Source organism: Columba livia, chromosome 1, assembly GCF_036013475.1.
Source record: "Columba livia isolate bColLiv1 breed racing homer chromosome 1, bColLiv1.pat.W.v2, whole genome shotgun sequence".
Taxonomy (NCBI): domain Eukaryota; kingdom Metazoa; phylum Chordata; class Aves; order Columbiformes; family Columbidae; genus Columba; species Columba livia.
Window position 1 is genome coordinate 81,244,708 of NC_088602.1, and position 26,890 is coordinate 81,271,597.

Below are 26,890 nucleotides of genomic sequence, written 5' to 3' on the forward strand. Positions count from 1 at the left end.
AGAGTATCAAATCATCCACTAAGCTTCTGTACCAAGAGGAAGAGAAAACAAAAGCTTTATTGTATCTACAGTTCTTCCCATTCTTCTACAACAAATGCTTCTTAAGGAATTTTTACTTTTTATTAAATGATGAAAAAGTCCACTGAAAGTTTTATCTATTGATGCCTCCCATAGGGAAAACCAAAAACAAACAAAAAAAACCCCACTAACCTGGGTTTACACAAAACAGAAGTTGGAAACAAGTATACCGTTCTTATTAAAAAAATTGAGTAATTTGAAGGCATAAACTTCATACAAGCAAATTACACGTGCTCTTGTACATACCCATATTTGAAAATCAGGCCTACTTATCAACATCTTTAGACAAGTCTAACAATATTGAAAATATTCCCAACTCAGAACTTTTGGATTTAGTTTTGAACACAATTTATGGCACGAAGCAAAAGATCTCCAACATATTCTGAAGTAAAGCAAGAAACAGCAAAAGTGCTTAAACTTTATAGTGACCCAGTTGAAACAACTTTCTCCAAAGAAAACTTCATAAGTAGGATGTACTATGTTTCTAATATTCAAAGAAATATCCTTCAAGCACATAGCTCATCTGTTATATTGGTCTGCCATCTGTAGGTCACTGAGAAAATTCTTAGTTCCTGGCATTTCCGAGTGCTTTGTTCATTACTCCGTGGTTTTGAGTGGATAGTAATTAGAAGTATTACCATCAGTATTACCCTTTAAACATCATACACAGCTGATCTTCAAATCATTCCACACATGGGATCATCACGAGAGACTTAACGCTTCCCCACCCAAGAAATCTCACAATCCACATGCACAGTTGGTCTGTTATCCTCAACTCTAAGGGCATCCTGGGATTATTAAGATTTAAGCTGAAGCCTCAGGAATGGCCATTTATAGCTGGGTAATACCAGCTTTTCAGCCCTATGTCTTTAGGCATATTATCTCCCCTATGCCATATTGTAACTATATTATGCATGTGTGCGTATGTATACACACACACATATATAAAAACATACGTATGCACATACACATTCTTTCATCCCATGCAATTTCTCTGGAGGTTTCTTCCGAGTGTCACACTAGCACTGTTCTCCATGGATGCCGCATAAACATGATCTATCAGCCTTGAGATGTAAAACTCTCTTTCTGTTCTGCATGTCCTCAGCCAACCTCAGCTGCAATTAGTTGTGAGCACTTGGATTCTGCAGTGAACAGGAACTGCTGTGTCTGCATGTCATGCTCACAGATGTCATTTAGACTGCTCAGTAGGAACAAGTGTTCTCTTAGAGATTACTCCCTTCCTATCTGTTATGATAAAAATAAAATAAAATAACTCCAGAGTAGTTGAGAAAAGGTACAGATAAAGGGCTCAGTGCCAGCATCTCAGAGATTTGGGCAGGTTATCTGGCACATTTCAGGGTGAAAATTAAGTTACAGTCCATTGGCATTGTTGTGTACCACACCAGCACAGATACACATAAATTCTGCTTCAATACACATGTTCTTCTACTGCGGTGACACTTGGAGACACTTTCTTTCTATATTTCAGAGCATTTATGGAACTAAAGGCAAAGGTGTTTTCAGGTTTATAAATCAGTTAAGATGTTCATGCAGTATAGATTTGTCCATTGGTGAGATTAAGTATTTGTGACCACAGTTCCCATGCTTAGCTAAGTACAGATATGAAACTGTATACAGTTTCTATCTGTGAAATCAGAGATTCCTAACAAGTCTCTGATACTGCTTAAGTGACAGAGGTGTTCTTTTTATTCCAATAATTTCAGACCACTGAAATCTATGCCACACAGTCTTGCCAAGTTTTGTACAGAAAAGAACATCTGCGCTGCCCCATATCTATTGATCTGTCTGGAGAAATAACTTAGCTAGTTCTGAACAAACAGCTGGAGACCTAGAAGTAGCCAAGAGGTCCCTGCTTAGACCAGTTTTGGTGGGACTATGCTGCATCCAGATTTCTGGCTCCTACCACTGTTTAAACCTGTTTTGCACAGCGTTAGCTGACGTATGCACATTCACTTGGAGCAGCTGATATTTTTAACAGGCAGATTTTTTTTTTTTTTTACATTGTAAACATGCACAAAGAGACAGTAAAAGCATGGCTAGTGTATGTGCTCAACCCAGGCAGACCCTGTGCCTAAGTCTGAAAGATGTTAAGTTAATTATCACAAAAGAGCACAGAGGAAAAACAAACAAACAAATCTCAACCAAATGACATCGTCTATGATCCCCATATGTATCATTCCTTTTCATGCAATTGATTGGTTTTTTTTTTTTTTTCTGAAACATAACTGTATACTGCTGAGAATATAGACCCTCACCTGTTATCCCAGCCTTTCTTGTCCACAATTTAAAGGTGAAATATCTAGTCAAATCTTTTACTTCAAAGTAAATTATAACATTTTTCTGTCTGAAATCTGTATATGCCATACTACTGATTTATCTAAAAGTCAACCCAAAACCTTACCAAGGTTAATTTAACTGATATTAGCTCAGTTCTGCCTTGGATGGCAGCAGAGCTGGAACTTCACCTGATTGTTAAAAGAGCACAAGAGGAGGCTTCCTACACTACCAAAATCCAGAGCAGCACCCTAGAGGAAGAACAATGATGTCAAGATTCTTGCAGGCATCCTGAAGTGAAACTGCAAGGTATTATCACCATCATTAGCAGAAGCAAATGCAGACAGCCTGCACCTACCCAATATGCTTCCTCAGCGTTTAAAGGCACCTTGGGCTTATTATTTCTCAAAAAAATTATGCCTATCATTTCCCAATCCCATGTGAGCATCTTAGCAGTAAGATGGACTTAACTCCAAGCTAATTTAGAAAAGTCTTTCTATGGACATGGTTTCACAGAATGTTAGGGATTGAAAGGGACCTCAAAAGATCATCTAGTCCAATCCCCCTGCTGGAGCAGGAACACCTAGGTGAGGTTACACAGGAACGTGTCCAGGTGGGGTTTGAATGTCTCCAGAGAAGGAGATTCCACAACCTCCCTGGGCAGCCTGTTCCAGTGCTCTATCACCCTCACCTTGAAGAAGTTTCTTCTCAAATTTACATGGAACCTCCTGTGTTCCAGTTTATACCCATTGCCCCGTAGATGGTAAGTCAGATCAAAGATCCAAGTATCCTCTTTCAGATGGGTTTCCAAAAAGTTTTTTCACTTAAACACAGAACTGATACTTCTGAACCCTGAATTATCAGCATCCTGTATGTGGTCATAGGGTCTACAGGCACTTACTAGACCAGATTTTTTGTTACATGTGTTAAGGTTTTTGTTGTGTTTTCTCCTCCTATGCAGTCCTAAAGATACCTTTTCAGAACTTGCTTGTGTTCCTGCTGATTTCCAGCCTCCACACTCTCCTTTGGGAGAGAATTCTACAATGCAACTGCTGTGGATACAGAAACATCTTCTTTTGTTCATTAAAAAACAAACACACACACACACACACACACACACGCACACAAAAACCCCTCCTTTCCTTCCACCACCCAATCCCCTCAAAAAAAAAACCCAAATCCAACACCTAAAAAACCCCAGACAAAAACAAAACAAACAAAAAACCAAAGCATCAACTCAAAATCCCTTGTCACCTGATGTCTGCTGGACCTTGCACTGGATGACTACACTGTGCAGGCAATTGAGAACTTTGGTCCAGACCGCCAGACAAGTTTTTTTAATCTAATCCTAAAATGCCTCAGGAACAAAGTGTGCTGTATGCCTCTCTGTTGCTTCAAAACACATAAGGCTAAAGCCAAAATACAAATTTAGCCTTTATGTTGAGAAATGTTAAATCCAGAGGAGGATTTCCTATTGTGCAGTCCACAGCTGCAGGCTCAAGCAACCCACAACGAGACACAGCATGTGTGCAGTCTGTGCACTCCAGCAGGAACCCATCTCATGTCCTAGCCAGTGAAAAAAATTCCTGGCTATCCCATAACTACCACATGATTGTATCTGTCACAAATACCATGCCACGCAAGAGAAAAATCAGGGGCTAGAAACTTGAACTATCATTCGGAAGTTGAGAAAGCAAGGTATGTTTCTAATTATTTTACTTTTCAAATGAACTTTTTTCCTGTAGAAGCCTGTCTATGGCAAATAAATTGGAAACAAATCTGAAGTCATAGCAATGCACATCTGCGAGGTGAGACACTGCAAGTCTATTCTCACAGCTTGAAAACTGAGAGTGCACACAACTGCTGCGACCTCAGGCAAGATGAGGTGATCTCTGATGAAGGACCAGTTGGATTATTATAAACAACTTGCATTTAAGATTGGGTCTTTTCTTGAAACACCACTATAAATACAAGTTATTGGGTTCAATGTGAGGATATCCGGACAACTGCTGCATGTTAGTAAGACAGTAGAAGTCAGGCTAGGTTTTCCAATTGCTTTTCGGAAATAACAATCCTCCTATAATTACTGCTGTGCTTATGTATACACTTATGTATACACTTGGTGATCAATACAGGTGTCTTGTGGCATAAATAAAAAGCACTTCATGACTGGAAAATAAGAGCAATATTAGCTTTGTGAAGAGGACAAACAAAATTGTTTGAATCCTCCTAATTTCTCTGGCCACAATATTGAGACCCCAACATATTCCAATACTTGACTGTTCCAGCTGTGAAAACAAACTTTTCTAAGTTCCTAACCAGCAGGCTTTCACATTTCTGGGAAATGAAACACTGCTAGTTGTTTTATTTATGGTATCTTTCCTTTATGACAGTTAATGAGCTGTAATTTTATAAAAGAGAACAATAACAATACTTTGTGCCATCACAAATAGCCATCAGTGTTATTTATTGCAGATGTTTTAATCTATTGTGGTAATAATTAAACATTCATTGTTTTGCTACCCTGAAAAATCTGTGAGAAATTTAAAATTACAAAAGCTTGCTTCCCCTCCCCACCCCGAATATTTTGCTCCTTTCCAGAAGGTTCTGTTGCAGAAGGGGTAATGATGCACTTGGTAAAAAGTGTAGCCAAGGAAACAGCAAACGTACAGGAATAGTTTCATGATCAAGTTTAATCAATGCCTTCTGCAGAATGAAACTGTTTTGTAGACAAACAGGACATTACAGGCATTATTAAAACTTGAATATTAAGTCCTCGACTTGATAATATTCCTGCAAAATCAAGTTTTGCGTTATTTGTTCAACTTGAAGATGTACAAAAAGCAAGTTGAAGACCCAGCCTCTGCTGTCCTTACGAGCTACCATAGCTGTTCAGTGATCTTATCAAAGCCAAGTAGACAGGATCATGCATGCCAGAAAAGACCTGCCGGAGGTGACCATATGTACAGGGAATAGTATATTCACCCGGTTTTCCCAAGGTAAGCCGGCAGCTCTGCACTATCATCTGTCTTGATTCAGCAAAGGGTAGTGCTGGAGCCTGAAAAATGGCAACTCCTTCATTCAGATTCTTTGGCTTCCATCTAGTAAGTGATGGAAAGAAATCTGGAATGACTTTACCAGTTGAGTTGCATCCACACAAAATCATCGGGGTAGACAAAACCAAACCCAACCCAACCTAATCCCTGAGGGCTCCCAGGATGAAGTTTTTGGTCCTTGTTCCAGTGAACATTCCACTTTCCTCCTATTTCTCTGTTAGCTCAACTATTGACTAATGCAACCCCACTTCCCTAGTAAAACAAGTAGAAAACTTAATTTATAGCAGGTTTAGCATCTGTCAGGCAAGTAACCACCCAATCATTCACAAGGCTTTATACCTAAGAGAACAGGCAATTACTCAGCCTTCCGACAAAGACAAAAGGAAAACTGAAAAATTTGTAGTGTGGTGAGCTCATGTTCCAGTGGTTGACTTTCTGCAATAACACTAAGGAGCAGAGAGCCCAACTTCCACAGTTGTCCAGCATTTGGAAGCATTGTAATTTCACTTAAAGTCAAGTTTAATCACTGTGAAAATAGTGAACTGCAGAAAATGGAGATGCGTTGAGGAAAACCCATAGCCTAGATGAAGCTGTTTAGAGCTCATCTTTACAATCATTGTAATAATCCAGTCATAGAGAAACAAGTAATTTGTCTTTATCACAGGTCAAGTTTAACTCTTCAAAGACTACTATGTGCATTGCTTATTCTAATTTCACTGAAAATAACTCTCTTATAGCTGCAAGAATGCACCACTCATGTTCACAGGAAGAAATAACTTACACTCAGCTCCTTGCTCAAGTCATTCACAGGAGTTTCCAGCAAGTAGCAGCTCCTTGCCTGTGTGCCCAGACCCATCTCTTGTACGTATTAATCTTAGTCAGAATGACTGAAAGCACTAGATGACTTGCGATCCTCTGTGCCTACATTTCTACCCTAATTCTTAATTTCCACTCCTCATATCAACCAGACAGTGCAAGGGAAGCACTAACATCCAGAGATCTTGCCCTTTGTCACAGTTGATCAGAAAGGTTCTTTAATACCCAAAGAATTCTCTTTGCAAAATCAAGCCACATGAAAGAAGGCTGCAGCAACAGAAGATATTGTTTTGGGAAGTGCTGCCTACATTCCCTCAGTTACTTCTGCAGCAACTATAGATTGAACTGAACTGTGAACCCTGCTCATAGGTAAAGTGACAAAACCAGCATTGTTGTAGTTGAACTACATTACATTTCTTAAAGTATTTTCAAGAACATCAGGTACTATTTCAGACACTTCCGCCCTAGCTATATCACAGGTAGCATCTCAGGATAGGCTAGCCTATTTCTCTCTAAGTATATTAAAAGCCACAATCACCTAGCAACTTTCATTGTTGCATTTTCCTCATCAAGCCAAATCCCATATGTGTCCTCTAACTCCTCCTGTCCTTATCTACCTCCACAATAGCCGTGGCTTCAAAGCCCTCAATTTCCCCATTGAATCAGCTCAGTCATGCTGCCTCCTTCAGAAAGATATGGTCCCTTCAATTTAAGATTTCACAAAACTAACGTAAAAACTTGGTACTATTCATGTTAAGGCAGAGATCTGGGCCTTGATGTTTGATTTATAGCTTTCTAGAGTTTGTTTGTCAGAGCCAGGAGATCTGCCTCAACTTTAAACACTTTATTCACATAGCAGTCTTTCACAGACTGTTTTCAACAGGAATGCTTTCAAATGTAAAGCAAGGTAAACGCTGCTGACAACTGTCATGAATGGACAGCCAAATAAAGCTCTTTAAGAGAGTTAATTAGATTGCTAATTGGATCAAAAGACAAAGCAGCATTCAAAAGTGTCCTTAAAGTAATCACCATGGCACAGAACATGTAAACAGTCCCCATCCCTGTTTTTACTTGTGGCAAGCTGGTAGACAGGATAGTAATATTTGCTAGTGTTATGAATAAGGCATCTAACTTTTTAACTTACTTTAAACCAAGGAACCCCTCCTCCCACAGGTGAGCTAATCCTAGAGCAAGGCAACCAAATACTTAGTTCCAATAGACACTTATCATATGTGAGAATACTTAACAGAGAATATTGGTACATTAAAACTATTAGAGGCATACAGCTAGCCAGGAATAAGGCTCCAACAGCCTCAAAGATATATCAGAATTTAAGGGCACTGTGCCCTACAGTTACACTCTGATCTGCTTCGCAAGCTGGCAAGAAACGTGATTTCAGAAATGTAGTTTTGAACTTCAGCACCCAAAACCCTAAACACATGCACTGCAAAAGTAATAATAATAATAAAAAAATCACACTGTATCCAAAAAAAGCCAGCAAGCCAGTTGTAACTGTGCTGCACATACCACAGAACAGTGGTGATTCCAAACATATGACTGAAGTGTATTCAGGATCATCACAGGAAAAAAGTATGGTTCCCAAGAATGAAGACTGGGTCACTAAGCAAGTGTCCCTCAGAAGTATGAAGGATGATTTCCTGCTTCGCAAGACTCTGATAACCACTTAGAGAGACTCCATTTTTTGTTTGTTCATTTATTTTTAAAGACAGCAGATGTTGACATTAAAAACAGAACCAAAAAATACAATATACAAAAATACCAGCAGGGAGAGATAATTGCTAAAGAGATTCTTAGTCATCTTCATGTACAAACTTCATGCCCAAACCAATTACCTGCCAACATGCCTCATTTAGCTGGAAAATGACAAACCTGAAGAAACAACAGTTTTGTGAAACTACTTCCTCAAACTTCTTTGAAGAATGGTTTATAGAAAGGATAATGGAAGATTTTCCAGAGCAGGAAGAATTGTTCTCTTAGATGCAGAATATTAGCACACCATGCATTATAATATAAGAATTTTTAGAACAATTATTAGCTGCATTTATACAGCATACAAAAAAAAAAAAAAAAAAAAAGGAGTACATTACATTAGGCAGTTCTCATTAAGGTAAATGCAATTATGATTTACCCACCTTACAGTTCAATACAACTTTGACTACTCTTTGCTGAGTTGTATGTAGATTATGTATGTGGGCTGACAGGCCCACAATTTCATCTGGCTTTCAGATGGAAAAAGCCTCAGGTACCCTTCAGTCCATCTTAATCAAAAGGGTTCCTCTGCTTTTTAGTAGCCTTATTTAGTGAGATCAACAAGACTCAAAACTCTCTCAGATGCCACTTCCCTACAGGTGGTAGGGAGAGCTTTGGAAGAGAAATGAGTTTACCCACTTCAGTGTTATGGATTCCATAACAAGAAAACCTTTGACTCTAGATTGCCAAGATCAGAAATAGAGATATGCCATCTGCTATGTCAAACTGTTAGCCTCACCTAGTATGCAGCAACCAATGTAAGACTGCAGAAAAAAACAAAACCAAACCAAAACAACCACATCAAACCAGTCCACAAGCTAAACTTTAACCACAGAAAAATCAAACAAAACAGAGGAGGATTAATAAAAGCAACAAATTAAAAAAAATAGCTTTGTCTTCCCATACCATTTTAAACTACCAACACAAAACCAAGCCCACCACACTGCTGTTTCCTCAGGTAAAACTGCTTGGGCAACCTGTTCCCATCTCAGTGTTTCTCTCTCCCCACCCCTGCAAGGGGACACATACTAAGGTTTGCCTCTCCTCAGATTATTTCACCCGTTTCCCAGTGCGGTTCAACAGCAATCTCTCCAGACTGGACTGCAAGAATTCACCAGCTAAATGTCACCACTGTGGCTACAGGACTTAACAAAAAACCCCTCTGAAGACAAAACCAAGCTCAGATAGGAAGGTTGATAGGGAAAGCCACCAAGCCAAAAGGCAATACATAGTATTTTAATAACATAAGTAAGATAACCCTCTGTTCTGTCAAACAATTCCCTAACACATACCTTTAGCTCCCATGTAACTCCAAAGTTTTGATTTAAGCAAGACCAGGCTGCTAAAAGGCTGCAGTTTTCAGTCCCACTCTTGTCTTAATGGTGGGCCAGATCCACAGCTGGTACAAATCAATCTCATCACTAAATTAATTTCTGCCAGCTGAGAAAGGGGCCCCTTTTTACTCTGTATCTTGGAGTATACACCATTTACTCTGTCATTTGTCATTTCATGTGCAGCAGACCTAGCCCAGAAACGGTTATGTTTATGATAGACAGCTACTCTCCTTCCATTAAACAGCACCTGACTTGCACATTTGCCTGTTGAACTCTTGACAATAGAAACAATCTAAAGATCTGTAACAATATATTAAATAGTTATTGAAATCAGATGCAAGTTTTGAGTATGACAAGTAGGGGTTTATTACTTCCGTCTAAGGGTATTCTTACACTTAATTCTCTCCATAGAGAGATTCAAGGTAATTAATTGTGGTGAGTCAAACCACTTGACCAGTTTAACTGCAGTCTTTCGTTCTCCTTCATAAATAGGTGTGCACAAACTCTCTGCTCATTTAAACCCCAGAACCTGTACAGATAGCTGACTACCCCAAAGCAAGAAAATTCCTGAACCGTTACTTTCCTTATCACCTTGCTTTGGGACTTGATGAACATATGAATCATGTTGCATACAAAACTAATCTAAAAAGTGCAAGTACTATTTTAAGACTAGTACTTACTGATGCTCATCTCAATATACTACTTGCATTTCCCATGAGAATACAGTGAGCTGTTTTCTGCAGCAGGATTCTGGAAGGCTTCTTGTCTCAGATGTTAAAACGCAACTGTCTAAATAAATATTCTGTACAAAGTGAGATTTATACTGTAACTTTATACTACACTACACATGAATAACTACATTAGAAGAATTAATGCATGAATGGATCTTTTCTACATTATTTTGATCATCCTTCTGAAGTTCAAACTCATAACGTATGCATGCACATTTTGCAAATTAAGCAAAATTTCTTATCACCTGTGAAGCATGAAGAGTTGATTTCAAATCACCAGAATAACAATAGTTGACAGTTATGGAGCTTGAATGGCTCAAGTCCAAGTAGAAATGTTTTCTTGCTTGCAGTTTCAGAATTAAGAACTTTTTTTGACTTTTATATAAGCAATTTACTATGAAGTTAAAGCACTAAGGCTGAGGGCAAAAGAGAAAACAAACTTTCTCACAGTTACGAAAGTATTTTATTGGAGTACATGTGTGTTGCATTCTAAAGTACATTATTCCAAGAATCTTAGAGTTCATAATAAATACTCTTTAAATTATTCATAATACTCCTTTCAGTCCCATTTCTGTACTAACTTTTAAATAAATTTTTTATTTGTCAGAAATGTATGAATACATAACAACGAAATTAGCAGTCGAGGCAAAACTGAACAACAATTCCTTTTTACTGCCTTTTTTCAAAGAACCAATAACTTTTTTGAGCTTTCACCACTGAAATCCTGGTATTTTTCCATGTTGCCATCCCACATGAAGGTAATTGGTTTTAATCAAGCAAAAATACCTCTATCTGGCTTGAATGAAAGAACTATTTCTCTGTGTTACTGAGCACGCAAGTATGTTTCTTTTGCATAACTGGAGCAGGTGTAGCCTGGGAGATAAAATCTACAATACACGTATGTTTCATTAAGTAGTTGTGCCCACCTGCCCTTGAAGGTACTGGTTCTGTTCTAATATTGAGTATATGGAAATTATACACTAAATACGCAAAATACCTTTATTTCCCTGAAGTTGGGAATTGCATAATTGGAATGTGCTGTGTGAAGGTACAGAGATAATTAGACTGCACAAGTGAAATGTTAGGTCAGACATTTGCATCTTTGTGAATGAATAAAAAAAACTTGGTTTACCATAGACTTATTGCAGATGCTGTACCACAAGGCGTGAAAGGGCTGAAGAAGTGCAAAAAGTTTGCAAAAGTCTTTAAAAACCACAGAACTTATATGGAATGAATCACAGAGATTTTGTCAGGCATTGACCCTGAGACAAGAGACTGAGAAAAGAGTACATTTAAAAAGAGTGCATCAAAAAAAAAAAACAAAACCAAACAGTTACTATGAATGCTCCCTCACTTTAGGCCTGCAGCCTGAGTCTGTAACTGCTGTACTGAAGTCCTGTAGTAAAAATACAGTGGCAAGCAAAGAGCATGAACTCATGAATATGCACAAAGCAGAAAAACTGTTTTATGATCAAAGGCAGCTGGGTAATACAAATGCAAACTTAATACTGGATTTTTAATCTAAATTCTGGCATTTTTTGAGAGTACTCATCAATGCCTACATTAATACCATTTTGAGTATTTGAGCATGAAATCACATTCAGTGTAGTTGGCAGCTTTGGTGTATTCTTTGGTAATTTCTAATTTTACTCCAAATGCTAGCCTTCTGGAATAGATATAACTCAGCTGCAAGGCAGTGACATTGTTATTTGAAATATCATACCTGCATGAATACAAGATATCCTCCAAGAGCTCTACAAATAATCAGCAACACACCGTGAGGCTAAACAGAGCTGGCATTGTTATGTTCCACATCTCTGTGTATACATATAGGAGACTTGGGCCTTTGGGCTCTGTTTTCCTTTATCTATTTGAGATCAAAACTCAGGTGAGTACCTATAACAGTTTCACTCGAAGAAAATAGTAGAGTTAAGCATCACATCAGGTAAACTTGGGGCCAGGCTGGCTAAACTGGGGGCATTAAGGAGGCATTTTTACTAAATAGAACCAAAGGTATTGCAATAAGATATTCCTTAAAGTACAGTAATGCTTCACTGCTGAATGAGATATTTCTGTCCTGCCTCCCACTGAAGCAGCTAATCCTATGAGTGATACAAAACATGCCATAGAAGAACCTGGAATCTGTGCTCCATTTGTAACAGTGACATCGACCTAGCCAGCTCCTGCCAAAACAATTTTCTGTTGCGCTGGTGTAATGGTGAAAACTGGGCTGTTATGCTGGTTTCCTGTTTGTATGAAAAGTCAGTTGCTGTAACATGCAACTAAATTGCTTTTCTAGCTAAAAATAAAAAAAAAAGCAAGTATACTGTGAAAGCTGCTGAGAAAAACATAGACAGCTGCACTAGCTGATGTCACATCTCAAAATATCATGCAGATGTATTATTACTTTGTTTATGTTTTTTTAATACTTTCTGAAGTGGAGAGGTTTAATCCTAAAATACAGGACTGCATGTTTTGAAATAAACGTAGTTAAGTCTTCTGTAACCAACTAATGAGAACTTACTTTCTGCTGCTTCTTATTCCACAGCCTCATCTCATCATAGTAAGGGAACCTACTTTACAGCTCATGACTTCTTTTATCTAGAGAAAGTTACAATTAGCCAAGCATCAAGTAAGCACTTCTGGTATATATCAGGGACATATATGCTGCTGTGCATGCTTTACAAGCACTATAAATGTGTTTTCAAGCTCTGTCTCCAAAGAATTCATCCCTTTTGGTAATGACTTAACCACTGAGGAGATTCTACTTGGTAGACTATTTACCATCAGATTCTACTTTTTTAAATACTTCCTTCCCTATATAAGTGATGGAGTCTGCTGTGTGTGATCTGAAGTTTGATTTACTGTTTAGTAGTACCTTATTCTTGCTTAGTGAGTAATATTACTTAAATGTAGAGCAGGGTTTTTTATAAGAGCACAGAGAATCAGATTTTCTAAGGTGGTCTTAGCACACTATTGTGTAATTAAAATCTTCAGCTTCACATGTCAATGAGATTGATCCACTTGTAAGCATTCACTTCCCTAAGAAACATGCTTTATTACATGTTTTCTGTGTTCCTGGGAATCCTTTTCCTGGCTGCTTTGGAATTATATATCCCTAGGTAAGTTCTTGGCTCCTAAGACAGACATTTTTCTGTTCTATTGAGGACCCCAAGCCCATAGTTGAAATGTGTTGTCCAAAAACTTGTTGCACTTTGAGTGGTCCAAAGGCAAACTTTAGCCTAATGAGCTTAATTTCCCAAAGCTCCCCTTACTGGCTCCTTCAAAGGAAACTCTCTGCTGAGAAGCTTTTGGATAGCTGGGCTAAATTCAGCCTTTATAGAAATACCACCCTTATTTAGTTACTACCTTAATTGACTTATACATCTGGTCTCTTGGACTCCAAACAAGATGTTAAATTATTTGATTCTGCTACAGCCCAGAGAAAACACATTTTCGTCCATCATGAAAAAGCTGCTGCAGATTTTTCACAGCTGCTTAAGTCCTGAAACTATAACTTCAATTTTTATTCTCTTGCTTATCTTCATTGTCATAAGCTGCTGTCTTTACGAGAAGAACTGGATACTGAAAAATGTTCTTGCCCCACAGGAGAGAATATACTGCTATATATGTACACTAGATTATATGGAACTTTTACTAGAATCTGTGCCAAAACAGTTTTATCAATAAATACGTGTTTAAGCTAATCCAGGAATTACATTTGCTTTCTACCTCTGCCGCAATGTCCTCAAAAGACCACGTATGCCCAGATATTTCTGGATTGACCCTATTTCCCTAGCTGCTTATAACATATGGCAACACTGTCAGTAACCATCACATAACACATCCAGAGCCAAAAACATGTATAATATGCACATGATGCAAAAACATGTACATGACGCAGACTTGTTAGGTGACCATTTATGATTCCTTTAGTTAAATTAAGCAGTGACAATGAGTTAGAAAGGGAAAATTGTTTCATACTGATGATAGGCTTTTTCACAGAGCAGAAGGTGTTGCAGCTGAAGAAAGGGAGAGAACTTCTCAAAGAATCTGTTAGAAAACATATTAATAGCATTTTTTGCTCTCCAGCTACAGCATGAGTCCCCCAAAAGTTTATAGTTATAGGCTGAAGTTATGAAGTTATAGTATAGACTGAAGCATCTATAGTAGCGGAACGACAGATAGTACTTACAACATATGATAACAGATTGAATATATATAAAAGTCAGAGATGTAACCTTACCAGACTCTCTGTTCAAGATCTTAATACTTAAAATTAAAAAAAAAAAACAAAAAATAAACCAAACAAAAAGTGTGAACTTTATAATCTGGGTGGGATAAAATGCCTGTCAAAGATTTGCTTTGACACCTGCCTCGTCATTTTCGTATTTCTCTAACAGTTCATGTGAAAGGGGTTTCTGAAATATAGCAGACACTCCTGGGAGACAATCTGACAAAACAGGTAAAGTCTGCATCCACCAGGACAATAGCATCATTGCTTCTCAGTCTACAATTTCCACATTATCTGGGAGGTGCTTATGTACACAGACTATCAGATGTCCAATTAAAGCTTTAAGGTGCTGCATATAAAATGCAAACTGAAATGTTTGCAGTCATTAAAAAGAAGACATTAATGACGTAGTGCTATACGAAACTAAGCAGGCTTTGCTAAAAACAACAAACAGTACTATTCAGGGCCATGTGATTTTTAAATCAAATATTGGATATAAAACCATTAGTAGCTGACATGTAAAACTGTAATATTCCCAATGGTCTGTAAGAAAAAAGAAAAGTTAAGTCAGTAAGACTTTGTTTTCAAGAAAATATGCAGTTAGATTCTTTCTATGTTGCTAAACACACACACAATAAAGGAAAAAAGTATCTTTATTGGCACCTAAATATTAATAAATCACATCAACAGATGTTAAAGCAACTAGAAATTGATTGTGAGAAAAATATTATTTTTGGATATTGTTGTGAAAGGACAACTGGTGTTAAGAAAGAAATAGAATATTTCTGTAAGATTGAAAGAAATAGAAAAAAACAAAAAAATTGAATCTATATTTATTAGTTTCTGTGGTTTTATTGCTTTGTCTTATGTTTTTTCTTTTTAATGAAACAGACTGCATATTGTACACAGTGAGTTAAAAAGACATTATTTTAAGCAATATCTAAAACATTAAGTATAAAACTAACATCTTGTTACAACGTCCTGTAACCTACTCTGTTCTTATTGCTAATGTTACATGTTGGCTTCTCTTTACACAAAACAGTAGTTTTTCTCCATTAACAATACACAGGACCCATCTGTTTCTCATTAAATACCTTACTTTTTCTGTAGAGCATTGTGTTTCTGTTGCAGAAATCATTCTCAGAAAAATGGGTTTTATAACTAAGGATTTAGGTCAATTCTCGAAGTCTCCTCAGCTTTGACTTAGCCTATAGAAGGATCAGCAACTGGGGGACATTTTTTCCACACTTTCCACATCTCCTCATCCTGTGCCGGCAGAAGACACATGAGGTACCCCCAAAACATGAAGGGGCTTTCTCTGCACACTGTGTGACAGCCAAAAATTGCTTTGGGAGAGTGAGAATAAAGGGATGAAAGAGAGTAAGATCTACAAAAGGCAGCTCCTTTTAGCAAAGCCTGTTAAGGAGAAAATGCAAATAAAAATGCAGGCAAGAAAAGCAAGTCCATTTTCTGGACTGCAATATATCAGAGGAAACATTCCACAGGGGTAATTTCCCAGCCTGACAATCCAGTCCATTGGGTAGGCTGAAACATATAAAAACCTTGATGAAAGGCAGTGTAATTGAGAGTAGTGAACTGATTGATTCTGAACATATGTCAAAGAATAATAAATAAATGTGTTTTTCTGTAGCAGCGAAGTTTTTCAGCTCAAGTCATCACCAACAGATTTTTCACACAGAGATTTACTACACAGTATATCCAGGTTTTAATTTTTGTTTGTAATTCATCACATTAATTAGTCAAATACAGACTGTTAGTACGTTATGAATGGTCAGTCAGTGCCTTCCTCCACTCAAGTATGTGATTCACAAATGACAAATGCTTCTGTTCTATTTTGCTCAAATTCCTACCGAGCCCTTCAGCATGAAGTTTCTCAGAGACACTAAGATCGTACACATAGCATGAAAACAGGAGGTTGGGCAGAAGAGAGACACCCTACAAGCATCCTTTCTGCAGCAAAAGTTGCTGCCAAAGACAGAGGTTTGTGCTATGAATAGAAAGGGAGAGGAACTAAAAATATACACGTGCTTTTAATGATACTAAAAACATCAAAGTCTATAGGTTTCATTATTGCTGCTGTATGTGAATTTCCTAATTTTTGCCTTTTTTTTTTTTTGGTTTATATTGTATTCAATCTGGAGTAAAAACACACCAATATTACAAGCATTCTGCAGGGCACAAATTACATTTCATGGCATTTTACCTTAGATGTTTTGTAACACAGAAAAAAAATAAGGTGACATATCACAATACTAAGAAAAACTAGTTATGGTAAGTATATGAGAAGAAGTAATTATCTTTTTAATAAATATATTCCTTGCAAATATAGGCAATAGGCTTCTGAAGAACAAACTGCATATACATTGCTAAAGATACGTTCATGCGTATCTGTATAAAGTTTCTTTAGGTAGTAGGTGACTAGTCCCTGAACTAACATACTGTTGGTTTTGGTGCCTAATTGGATTGCAAACTTTTAAAGAGAATTACACCAGTTGAAATAGTTGTCATGTATTACTTGCAAGAATGCAAATATGGGCAATTATACAAAGAACAGCCATTCCCTAATCATTTGTGAACAAACCCAGTTTAAATGGGTGTTTGTAAAAAGCAAGTAAATCACATCACTGTTGTGGCCACCGAACAAACAGTAATTGAAAATATAAACTCATGATTACAAGCTATTTTTCAAGATTTGTGCCAAAAGTTGTCTTGAGTTTGCTCTCTTGTAGTCTTAGAATAGTGGAAGAAAGAAATGTAGCATTATCAGCCACTTCCACTTTTGGAAGAGTCTTCTCTGATTTGGTGTTTTTATATCCCAATAAAAAAATCCAAGGAATGTCCAGGAAACACAAAGTATGCATTACCCTGGAGGTGCTCTATATAGAGCAAACTTCATGTTTATTATTTTATTTCACTATTTTTCACACATTCATCCTTCCACAATACAGAAATACCTCCCCATTGACACTGGGTTGCATTTCAAAAAATACATACACGTTTTCTGGATTTGATTGTGGTACTTTCATTCATGAATCCCTCACATAGAAATAAGTATTTCTATGAGTATTTATTGCCACAAGGAATTTTTCTTTTCATCTGTAACAAGAATGTCAGATTTATAACATCAGTAGTTCAGTGTCATATCATTATAAAGCAATAATTTCACTGGAGGGCAGACCTGAAATGTGACATTGATGAATCAGGCAACCATTCATATTTATGGATGTAAGATAGCAAACCAAACAAACGGCCTATATGAAATATTTACAACCTATGTTACAATAAATAAAAGAAACTAACAACTAAATTTATGCTTTTATCTGGAAATCTATGTTGCATAGAAAAAAACCATAAAGCCTTCATAAGCAAAGACAAAGGACTTTGACTTAAGAAAGTCTTGAGGGTGGCAATGGATTCCTATGTCTGTCTCTCTCTTGAAGACTTGAGACAGGTATGCACAAGCTTCTTCACCTACAGTATCTGTGTAAACAAAATAGCCCTGTAGAACCACATATGTGCAATTCATGATACAGAAATCAAGACTTCCACAAAAAATCAAAATTAAAAGGAGTGCTTTTTATTATGGCTAAAACATGTCAGCCAATACAAGTAGCCTTCAAACACTGCCGTGTTCTAACTTGAATTTATGCAGTGGTAGCCAGAAATTCTGATCCTTCAACCTGCAACCGGGAATCTTAATCGGGCTGAAATTCAATAGGTGCTTCAGAGAGTCATGTAAAGTAACTCTGATGGTGGAAATACCAGTCAAGTCCCCAGTTCTGCAAGAAGTATGAAATAAAATCCTGAGGACAGGCTAGGATATTGATCACAGCAATACCAGGTTGTTCATTTTCACGAGAAAGCTAGTTGCCCAGGGACTCACTGCCATGTGGATTGGTAACACTCACACAAGGTACTGGCAAAGATGAAATAGACAAGAAAAGCTTGAAAAAGCTTAAAAAAAAATCACAATGAGGGCACCAGGAAATAATGTCATAAAGAAGAAAATGCAAGGATGAGGCAGAAGTGAAATGTACAGATGAGATGAAGGGAGAGAGACACTCCCAGGCACCTGCCCAGACAACACAGCACTGGTGTAGGCCCAGTGACTGTTCCCTGGAGGGGCCGGGCGGGACTGGGAGTCCTTTTCTCCTTTCTCTTTGCTGGCTGATGGGCTGGAAGGTTGCTGTAGGGTTTCAGATTCACAAGAAGAGGAGCCATATCATCAAAAAGAAAGCATCCTTCAAAGTGGGATACCTATAGTGCTGTGATTCAGAGATGATTTTTCTCTTATTAGGCAGTGATGCACCTGTGTCTGATAGAGTTGGCTTGCAGTTTCTTTAGCAGATGGACACAAGTCAGTGTACCAGTTACAGCTCCAGGCCCTGGAGATAAACAAAATTTACTTGTATCTTACTTGAATTGGGAAACAGCCTGAAAATGGAGGAGCTGATTGCAAGTGCAAGGCTGTAAGATCACCGTGAGACGAATGAGAGGGTTCTTTACTGGTCTTTTCTAAATCTTCAGATTTTTTTTTTTATCATGGTTTTAGATGTTCTGAGTTAATAACAGTGCTCTTCACAGGAAAGCAGACTTGGAACACCACAAACTACTTATCTAGGTACTAGGTGGCCCTCATGTTCCTGTTTGGATACTTGTGCCTAGTACTTCCATATATCACCAAGCAAAGAGGCAGAGGGAGATGAATTATCTGGGAGCCTGTCTATCTGAGATAAGGAGAAAAAAAAAGGGAATGCAGCCACTGAGGATTTTAGTACAGTTCATGTAGAGAACGGTGATAACTATTCCATTGTCCTTAGACGATAGCTAAAACAAGGAGTTACAAATAATAAAAAAAATAAAGCTACTCTTGTAGGTGTTAGGAAACACATATAATGTCTATAAGACTTGACTACAGAGTGATTAAAAAGAAACGTGATCTCACAGCAGCTCATTGACTATATGGTACACTGTACATTGAAATTCATTTCAATTCCATTCAAATTTATTAAAGGTCGAAAGTTCTGGTGCAGCAAATGTTCCAAATTTTAATTACTCTGAAATCCTTATGCTTTTCTGAATCAATGTCATCTCACTTCAGTTTCTATAATAAAATCTGACTGAGGCAATATTAAAATAAAACAGTTCATTTTATCCTCATAACTTAGACAAATTAAATTTCTAAGCAAATTTATTTTTTGACATAAGAGGTCATTTCCTAGATCCTACCAACAGTGTGATGAATGTGGAACACTAGTTAACAATACAGACTAAGTAGTTTGCATGAGAAATTGGAAATTAGTTAAATAGTAACAGCAGAAGTAGTTTGTTTTTTGCCCTTCTAGATTATCTTCTTTTCTCCTTATCTTTCTTCTCCTTTTTCTTTACTTTCCTTCAGCCTTCAGTTATTTAACTGTCACTTTTTTGTTTGCTTCCAATCTCTCTTCTTTTTCTCTCTTTTTAAATCTCTCTTCATCTTTTCTTAATCTCTCTTTTCACTATTTTTCTGTTTCTTATCAGCCGCATCTACTCAAGGAGAAAAAAAGTCTCCAGCATCTAAAGGCAACTGTCTTTTCTGTTCATAGATCTTGTTAGATACTGAGTTACTTGATGTTAAAATGCCTGTGATAAAACACTATAATCTAAGACAGGATTGTGTGAAACAAGATATCTTCTAAGAAATACAACGACCTGAAAACAGAAAAAAAGTACTTTGAAAGTGGTCTCAAGGAAAGGCTGTATTAAACCTTCCTGGTTACACCTTGACACCAAAGATCATTAAGTGGTTTTGGTTTGAGATTCTGTTTAAAGCTTCCAGTGAAGCATGCAGTGCAAGGTGATAATATTAAGAGGCAAACTTGCACATGAAAATTAATTGATACATATCAGGGTTAAATACTATAACAAAAGATCAAATTTGAACATCAAAGACTACTCTGTAGCGGTTCAAGAAGAAAAAAAAATCTCTTCTGTAAGATAGGGAACTTGCAGGTTTCTTTAAAAGAACACTTATTTTTAGCAATCTGAAGCAGGTGTACTCAACCTTACATTTTTTTTGCATCAAACCAGGAGAGTTCATCTGGGCAGATAAATTAATCTGTCCATGGTGTGCCCCCAGCAGCTATTTGTCTGGGAAGCCCAGTGGCAACTCCCACATGGAGCAACGGACACAGGGCCAGTGACATGACAGGGTAGCTCTGCGTAGGGCTAATGGCTCCCTGGTAAAATGGTGATTACAGCACAATCCATCTGCCCTAAACCTTGTGTCCTCCCTCATTCCAAAAGTACTCCTGGAAAAAGCGAGTCTGGGTTCATAGCAGTATATGACACCCCTGGATTATGCTAATTGTTTGGGCAGCAGCAAGCTGCAATTTTCTGTCCTCTGTCCTGCCACCCCCTTACCTCTCAGGTCACGCCAAAGCTGTGCACAGGTTGGGCTGGAAGCACAGGCTGGGCTGGACACACACCTTGGGTCTGTGCACCCACCACAAAGCCAGGGCTTCTGAACTACAAAGAGGATGCTCCTCTTTGCCTGGTGCTGGGCATGCCAGCCTGGGCCTGGCTGCTCTAGGAGGGCTCAGGTAGGGAAGGTGCTCCACCTCCTCCCAGTCACCACCAATACTGGGCTCCCAGTGCTAGCCTGTGGACCTGGGTCTCATTCAAAGTTGGAGATGAAGAAGTGCCACACAGATTATTCAAGGACTGGGAAACTGACATTGGAGGAAAGGCTGAGAGAAGTGGGCTTGAGAAAAGAAAGTTTAGGGGAGACCTCATTACCACGTTCCAGTATTTAAAGGGTGGCTACAAAGAAGACAGGGACTCCCTTTATACGAAGAGTCACAGGGAAAATACAAGGGGCAATGGGTACAAGTTAATTCAGGGGAGATTCTGATTGGACACAAGAGGAAAATTTTTCACCATCAGTCATTGGAATAATGTCCCCAGGGAAGTGGTGGATTCTCTAACACTGGACAGTTTCAAGATTCAGCTGGACACAGTGCTGGGCCATCTTGTCTAGACTGTGCTTTTGCCAAGAAAGGTTGGACCAGATGATCCTTGTGGTCTCTTCCAACCTGCTATTCTGTGATTCTATGATGACCTTTTCATTAAAGCAACAGATAGTCTTAACATGCTCTTAACACTGTAAACAAAGATTTTTTTCTTAAAGTGTTTAGGTCACAAGGTATTTCTCTTACTTTTTTCAGTACTGTCTTTGATCCTTTTTTGTTCAAGCATATTTATCTTTGAAGTAGCAAGATTACTGTTAAATCTGTTTGTTTGGTTTTGTTTGTTTGTTTTTTCATGGATCCACATAGATATAGCCACAAGCAGACTTATTTTCCTTCTTACAAAAGCTATTTGAAGGATATATTATCTGATAGTCAAATATAAAGCACGCAATAGCTTGCAATACTTAACGCCAAAGCATGCTTCAACTTCTCTAAATTGTGATAAGTATTAGGAAACTTGGAAAGAAACAGCTAATTTTTACATTAACAGAATTAGGAAAATGTTCCTTCATCAATGGAAGACAGGTAAAAACTACGGGCATGAAATACCATAATTTCACAATCAATCAACTAAACAATGAAGAGTGACACAACCTTTTTAGCTGAAAATATGTAAACGCTTTCAGCATATTTACTCTACCTAGAAAACACTGGATTAGGACTGCGAAATGACTAATACGTTGCTGATAAGCTTTTAGCATCATAACAGCAAATTGTTAAAAATTTTAAGAGTGTAAAGTAGCTCTGTATGGACCTACATGAAATGTTAGACTGATGACTCAGAAACAGCTGAGTCATACTGAAATATCAAATAGGCTTCAGATACAAGTCTGAACCCTGAAAAAGCCAAGAAGTTTTAAATCAAAAAGTAAACTATGATAAACAGTGTAATTTTAAGGAAATTGCTTATTCACTGGTAACTTATGTGAATATTGAAAGTAATTAGAGGAAATAATGTCTATTACTTTTTATCACACATTATAGAAATTTTAAAGCTTTCTGCCCCAATAAATCTCTCAATGGATTGAAAGTTTTAGGTATTGTCTACCACTAAATAAATCTGAAAAATGAAATACATTCACTGTCCAGAGGAAAAAAAAGGTGTGTTTTTGGTTAGCTTTTTTCTATAGGGAGATGGCAGTAGAAAAGTGTCACAATTACTTACTGATTTGTTTCACTATTTTATATATGTATCTAACTATTTACTTTAAAAAAAATAAAATTCTTAAAAACATTAGAAAAAATATTTTAATACAGTAATTTACATATGGATAGATTAGATTAACAAAAACATTGGAATTTTTCTTACATTTCTTAATTCAGTGTAATCTAGGAATAGCTCAGTAATTTTGAAATCCAGAAGATGATCACATACATGCTGACTTCTGGGGGGTTTGCTACTTCTAGTTGCTAGATTTATTGCTAAGAACATGTTGAAAACCTTATTATCTTTCTTCTGAATTGCATAGTCCATGTTTAGGTCTCATATAATTTAAGTACAAAACTCAGAAGATTTACTTTTGAAGAAGACAATATAATAATTATAGACAAGGACCATAATAAGGACAAAAATGCTTTATAAGAGATTATAGTTACTATGCAAAATATTTCTAATATTCACCAGCTTTGTACTAGTTCTATCCTCTGTTCAGAGACCTTTATTCTCAAATAAGTACTTTATTTTTAAACCTATTTTAAATTCATTATTCACAAATGTACAACACACGGCTCTAGAGTGGCAGTCTGAATCCTGTTACTGTGTGGATTTTCCTTCTTGATCATATTTTTGCCTTTGTAAAGTTCCTCCAAAGGAATGAGGCACGCACACATGCATCCTGTCCACCCACAGGATGGATGCATGCTGTTTATTTTATAAGATTCAGCATTAAAATTTGAGGTAAAAGTCAGGCTTTACTCAAGAATCAGTCCTACTGTGAGACCTTCTCTTTCAGATGTTTCCCTAGCACACAATTTATAGTAAAAATATCAAAATTCAATTAAAATAAGTTCTTCACAAAAAATAACTTAACTACAGGAAATTTTTACGATCACACTGGTCCAGCAGAACTAGATTTTGTCCCAGAGTGCTGAAGTGAGGAAGTTATGGAGTGTATGTATGCATATATTACGTCAATCTATGTATGTAAGCGTATATGTATACCTATACATACATGATGTCCAATATACAAAGAATCAGCCAGAACAGGTATCACTGTTCTTTGTTAATGACAGACTAATGACATTCCTAACAATGAGTAGGGCTAAACGAAGACCATGACATTTGACTTTCCTCATGACAGCTATTATAAATAATATGATGTTCAACTCAAGTTCTTTGCCTAAAATGCAAAATGAATTGAACAATAGAAAGCATAGTTTTAATGTCTGGTAAAAATGTTAAAACTTTGTACTTCTATTTCTACCAAAAATACAAAACCACATTTTTGATCCAGCAATTAATTCTTTGGCAACTTTAAATTCCGATCTTTACACATGACATTTAAATTTGCCCAGAAAGTTTCAGTTTTATTCTCTACAAGAAAATGTATTTTATTCATAGAGTAAGCAAACCATTTTGATTAAAATTTCCTAACAAAGAAAATTACATATAGTTCAGCAATAAATATACAAAGCTATAAATGTCAGAAAATACGCATGTACAGTCTCCAATATAAACATTATATGCAGTATGTAGTAATCAATAACAACTGTGGTATTACTCTATAATATATTTTTTCTGAGAGATAGTAAGACAGTCTTAATACATTGTCACTTCAGTATCAAAATAACAGTGAGATTTATTTATAGTTTCTGACAATCATAAGCATGTCAGTTGTAAAATACAGGTATTCAAACAATAACAGTTTAATTTCTTAAGAATTAAGTGAAGATAAAAAAGTTATAGCATATGTCAGAAGAAGACTCCATAGCATAAGCAATTAAGCAATGATGTTTTTTATATATTTAAGTGTCTTATATGTTTAATATTGCCTTCAAGATATGTATTGTTCGTGCACCCCTAGCCCACACAGTTGATGTTAGAATGAAACATACAGATGTATATGGGAATAAATTCTCTTATAATATTTTCCTTCCATACTATTTTTGGTTGCTGTTGTACCGGTGAGAAGTGGTTATTTTCTCCCTTTCTCCCCAGATCTGATTTCACTCATTTGAGCTGTGGTGGAGAAGAAATTAGGCTACAAAACTCTCAGCTCCAAGACCCTTCCATGGGAAAGCAAAGAACAAAACTTTGTCCAAGGAGATGTAAGCTCAGATAAAGCAACCACCACTCATAGAGTTCTGTTGCGGCCCTTGCTGGACCACTGTGGTCCTGCCCTTGAGACATATGGCTAGAACTGGGATTGACATGAATTTTTTCGTCAACTCATAATGCCTCTTAATATACCATGGTCTTGTTTGGAGAAGCATCACAGAGACACTAAAGAAATGCAAAGTTGTTCTATCTTCTACAAGACTACTTCAAGCAAAAGTATTTTTAAATCTCTGAAATAAAAAAGTCTTGAAAGCATTACTATACTGCTACACCTGAATTCTTTAGTGAAAATTCCTGTTAAGAGATGCAGAAACCAGTCACGTTCCTTTTTATTTAAAGTAATATTTTTGGCTTGGGTTATGCAATAAGTGTAATCCAATTAAATGAGTATATATTATATAATCACACACATTCTCAGAGGTTTTTTTATTAGTATTTTAACTACGATGTGCAAAAATAACCTAGCAAGATAACATGTTTGAGGACTCTACCTATTGATGGGTAAATATATACAATTAATAGCAATCAACAAAGAATCAATCAACTACAATTGTGTAACATTTTGGCTTTCTCCTTTTGCAGAAAGAAGGAGCTGGCTGCTTCCCACAGCATCCAGCTCTGCATGATATCTGCATTCTGCTACTGGAGAAATTTTTGCATCAAGGAAAGCAAAGCCAACTGACATACCGTTAAGATGACATTCCTGTAAAATCTGTCTTGCCCAACAGTTGTTCCCAGTATGAATATTGCCAATATTTAAATAAAAGTAACATTAAGGTCTAATCCAAACACCGTCTCTTAATTTCAAGAAGACTTCATTCAGATCCATAACTTTTAACACATTCCATAAATGATCTCTCTAAGCAATTAAGTATCACAGTATCAATATGACATAAAAACTAATTTACATCCTTGTTTTTTTTATTAACCAAATATTAGCAATTTGCTAATGTGCTGGAATGAGAGCTCCCTGTCCTGAGAGAACAAAACAATCTGAATCTGTAAGGTCTAATATCTAACTACAGATAACATTAAATGACCTATCATAATTGCAAAACAATTTCCAAAAGATGCAGTGCTCTTAAACTCCTGTATCTTTGTGTAATTTACTCACCATGGCTAAATACCATCCCAAACTCATTAACTTCAGTAATGCTTTTGTGAGACATTAATATCTATTTCTCCATCTACTTCAGTTCTTCATATAAAATAATTCAGACTAAATATGCAAACTTCCAAACACTTGAAAATTAATGATTCAAAACTGAAAATACAACATTTTTGCTCTGAGAACTGGCTTTTTCATAAAAGGTAGTGACTGAAAAGATATACAGATACATATTTTACAAGGCGTTTTTACTGAGCAAGAAGCATGCCTTGGAAAATTTCAGTCAAGGTATTTCAGGTCTTATTAGATTTGTGCTTCAGTTTCCACATCCATTATATTAAAGGGCTCTTTTAGTCATAATTAGTTAATATGCATAAATATTTATAAGCTGTGGGATGTTATTTTTATGCATCACTTATGCACACATTTACAGCCTGCAAGTTTGAGCAGTGGGGTTTTTAGATGTAAATTACTTGTGAATGGGTTGAGGCAATTCTCAGTTCCATGCAGTCCAGTGTCTCTTTCCTTAATGGTGCTGATTTGGGGGGGCAAATGAAGTAACAGATTTATTGATATGCATGATGCTGCACATCAGCTTCCACACAACATGACTGTCAAGATAATACCCATCTCAAGGATACTAACTGCCACCCCTACAAGTTCTGGTTATTTTAGGGACTTCCATCATATATATTTTCTAATCAACCACATCACATTTAAAACTGAAAACCATAATTAAATTTTCAATACTTTTTCATCATTTTGTAATCTAGATATTTCTAAAAAAAAAAAAAAAATAAAAATTGGCACATATAATTATAATAGTATGTTGCTCATCATGGGTGTGTTTGTTTATAAATAGCTGGACAGGAATAAAGCATATTTTCAGCAAGAAATGACTTGCCCTTTAAATGAATATAATAATCTGGCTATTTCAGTCCAGCAACTGTGTATGCAGTAGGAATTCTCACTCACAAATATTACCATGACTCATCTAATTTCCTTTTCTGATACGAATGTTCTTTTCTCTTTTAAGTGCAGCATTGATAAACCCTGCAGAGGCTGCAATGATGAGTTAAATTCCCCTTTCTAAATCTCTAGATCTTAAACTACAGTTACCCATTCATATCCCTAAATTTACCCAGTATAATCACCGTGGT

General features: G+C 36.8%; 1 protein-coding gene and 1 long non-coding RNA gene across 9 annotated transcripts in view; one reads left to right on the forward strand and one right to left on the reverse strand.

The window, feature by feature from the left end:
• ROBO1 (roundabout guidance receptor 1) overlaps positions 1 to 26,890 on the reverse strand; it is a 736,887-nt gene that overhangs the window by 499,430 nt on the left and 210,567 nt on the right. The window lies entirely within an intron of this gene.
• LOC135579585 (uncharacterized) lies at positions 338 to 25,398 on the forward strand. Its single transcript, XR_010472990.1, has 3 exons — positions 338 to 4,071; positions 24,503 to 24,612; positions 25,205 to 25,398. It is a non-coding gene; the product is annotated as an uncharacterized LOC135579585 (long non-coding RNA).